This window comes from Sander lucioperca, chromosome 8, assembly GCF_008315115.2.
Source record: "Sander lucioperca isolate FBNREF2018 chromosome 8, SLUC_FBN_1.2, whole genome shotgun sequence".
NCBI classification, from domain to species: Eukaryota; Metazoa; Chordata; class Actinopteri; order Perciformes; family Percidae; genus Sander; species Sander lucioperca.
This window is the reverse complement of record NC_050180.1, coordinates 20,911,361-20,915,148: the sequence shown is the minus strand read 5'-3', so window position 1 is coordinate 20,915,148 and position 3,788 is coordinate 20,911,361.

Here is a 3,788-nt window from a genome sequence, read left to right as displayed (position 1 = left end):
TCCCTCCCTCCCTCTCTCCTGGACCACAGGAAGTCCGTGCACAGGTGACCTTAAAGGCATCATGGCGCTAGGATTACAAAACAGGAAATACCCCTCTCTTACTGTGTCAATGATGATCACACACGAGGTATTTTGTTGTTATGATTATGTGAAGAAAAGCACATGCTAAAACAACAAACAAACAAACATTGACAAAAACAAAACTAAATGTTATGGCTTATTGCTTTGGTTATTGTTGTAATACATAGGCTAATAAATGGATATGTTTTAGGATATAAGAGTTTGGCTACTTCTTTTAATATAATGGTTATGGTTCGGTCGACTGTGGCAGAAAAAATATATTGAGATAATTTTGATAGATAATAGAGTGATTTAGCAACACAAATATTCCAACATGCAGTAGCCTACACGTACTGCATCCATAATTTAACTTAAGTAAAAATACAGAGGTTTTAGCATTCAAATGTTGGCTACTTTAGTATCAAAAGTAAACGTGATCATTAGCCATTGGCTAATGGCTAAACATTAATGCGTAAGCAGGATTTTCATGTTTTAGCTCGTTAAAGCAAAGTTAACTACTTATACTGTTGTTGGGTGGTTTAACCTTTACAATGTACCATACTGTACAGGATTTCACATTCCAAACATCCATGGTATATGATCAGCTTCTACGTAGAAGCTTCTACGTAGAAGCTGATCATATGTTTGGAATGTGAAATCCTGATAATCAAAGTAACCAGTAAAGCTGTCAAATAAGTTATATGTGGTGGAGTAAAAAAAAAATCCCCCCTGATATGCAGTGAAGCACAAGCAAAAAGTCACATAGAAAGGAAATAATTGAGTAAAATACAAGAACTTCACATTTGTACTTAAGTACCTGAGTAAATGTAGTTAACATTTAATTACTGCAACTCTTAGTGTAACGTCTTATAGTATAGGCTATCTTATGACAGAAGAACAGACCACAGTAGCAAAGTGCACAGCAGACATTTTGACTTGTCACAGCAGGAAAAGCACAGATGTGACTTAAAACAATAACGAAGGCTCTGTTCTATCCAAGTGTCCCGGTAAGTTATGTGACAGTGAGCCAGCATGCAAAACTGAAACTGAAGCAACTAAATGGAATTCAGCCATAGTTAATTTTATTATTTTATTATTCTTACGGTGACATGTCAAAATGTCTGTCGTGAAAAAGGCCAGTATTGTACATCAGTACAATACAAGCTTTTGATCATATCTCAAATACAGTGTAAGTGAGATATGTCACAAGTCACATACAAACATAAAAAAAACTCCACATATACATTTTTCTTTTCACATTTTCTTTATACAATGCATATAAGGTAAAATTAGTTTCCTCCTAATTAATTCAGCTTTATAAGGCCTACTCCGTCCCAGATTTTCTGCCTTAAATGCTTTTATATTGACTTTTCTGCACTGAAAAAACACATTTGTAAAGGAAACACTGGATAGAACATTTGGGCTGATCAAAACTGGCCTTGACAACATGATTCCAAAGAATCATGCAGTAAATAAAATAAATAAAATTATTTACTTGTATCAGCAGTAAATAAAAACTTGATTCAAACTTTACCATGTATGTTTGAGTTATCTCTACCACATGGGTAGAAAGGGTTTCAGTGCCACAGTTGAACAAGTACATATACAATTAAAAGTGATTCATGGATCTGAACCCAGCTTGTTGAGACAGTACGTAAGGGAACACATGAATGCTGTTGTTCAAGTGACAATTATTGTTTCTTTACGTTTCCTAAACAGTCCCAGTGGGGACACTTAATGTGTCCTAGTCTCTTTCTGAGATAGCAGAATATCTTTAAGTAATAACTGTGGGACATGGGCCATGAACTATAACGAGTGTGCACACACACACACACACACACACACACACACACACACACACGGCTCTTGAAGGATGTGACAGCACCCCCCTCAGGGCTGAATTGTCCATATAGGGATGAGATGGTCAATTTTGGGTCGCTGGATATTGAGACAACTGAGACAAGTATATGTGGCTGTCAGATAAAACAAAAAGGGATGAGTAAGCAGCAGAGTCCACATTAACGGTCCAAGTCTTTGTTAGTTCAAACTGCATCCGATTGGAAAACTTTGTTGCTATTCAATTTTACTAATTTAGTAGCAACTAACATCTCTTAAAGGCCAGCTGATTCAAATGTATGTAGTTATTTACTTCTACTTTACCTGTAGTGTCTGATCTGTGAGAAGTAATTGCACTACATTCACAATAAATCACACAGGACAGAAGTCAAATCGTTCAACCTGAATAGAAGTTCTGGCTTTGCCTCCATCAGTGATGAAAGCCTGAGTTACAAACTAGGGCATGACTTTTAAAGTGCTCATATTATGCTCATTTTCAGGTTCATAATTTTATTTATAGGTTGTACCAGAATAGGTTTATGTGGTTTAATTTTCAGAAAACACCATATATTTGTTGTACTACACATTGCTGCAGCTCCTCTTTGCACCCTGTGTGTTGAGCTCTCTGTTTTAGCTACATAGTGAGGCATCTTACTTCTGTACCATCTTTGTTGGGAGTCGCACATGCACAGTAAGTACTGCTAGCTTGTCAGTTGCAGAGTATGAGGGAGTGCCATGCTAGCAGCTAGGTGAGCATTATAATGTGTGTTACAAAGTGACGCACGTTCGTCACGGAAGTAAAGGCTGGACTACAATAGAGCTGTTTGGAGCAGTTTATGAACAGTGTTTTCTATTGGAGATGGTAAGTTCCTTTGGGGTGGACTTTAGGCTTTTTCACTTTGTAAACCTATAACGTGCACAAAAAGATATATAACACAATAAAGGAAAGGGGAAAAGCCAAAAAGCATAATATGAACACTTTAAAGATGGGGCATTTACCGGGCAGAAAGGGTCTAATAAAGGAAGCTACAAAGTTGCATCATATTATGGGAAGTGTGGGATCAAGCATTTTGGATTCTTGTCTTATGGCGCTTTTCCATTACATGGTACCTGCTCGACTCGCCTCGACTCTACTCGCCTTTTTTGGTTTTCCATTACGAAAAAAAGTACCTGGTACCTGCTAACAGGTAATTTTTTTAGTACCTCCTCAGTCGAGGTTCCAAGCAGCTGAGGCGAGCCGGAAAGGTGACGTGAAAGCGACAGACGGGGGTGTCCTGAACAAACCCGCTATTTTTAAACAGTTTAGCCAGCTGTGTTTTTTTTTTTTTGCTGCCTCCAGCTTCTTCTGAAACAAAATGTGTCTTCTGGCAACAACAACACACGTTCCACGTTCTGTGTGTGTTGTGTTAGGTCACGGCAGTTTACTGCGGCGCCGCTTGTTTCAGTTCTGCGGAGGCTCCAGTCCAGGCAGAGCTTTCACCGTATCCTACATACACACACATGCTGGCTCGACGCACACACCAGCTGACAAATCAGGCCACATATTACATAGGCTACGGCGAAAGCTCTGCGTGGAGCCTCCACAGAACTGTAAAACAAGCTCAAGTGGCCTGATGTTTATACTTGTGCGCTGGTGTGTGCGTCGAGCCGGCAAGACGACCAGCCACGCTGAGGCGGTACTAAAATCTGCAATGGAAAACGGACGCACAGTGTGCCGAGTCAAGTCGTGGCGAGTAGAGTCGAGGCGAGTCGAGCAGGTACCATGTAATGGAAAAACGCCATTATTCTAGGGACTAAAAGTCAGGACATCTCAGCCTCTGTTGCATTTTATTCTTTTTTTTTTTTTTTATCTGTCTCTTGTGAGGCCCCCAACTTTATGAAAGACCTTAGTA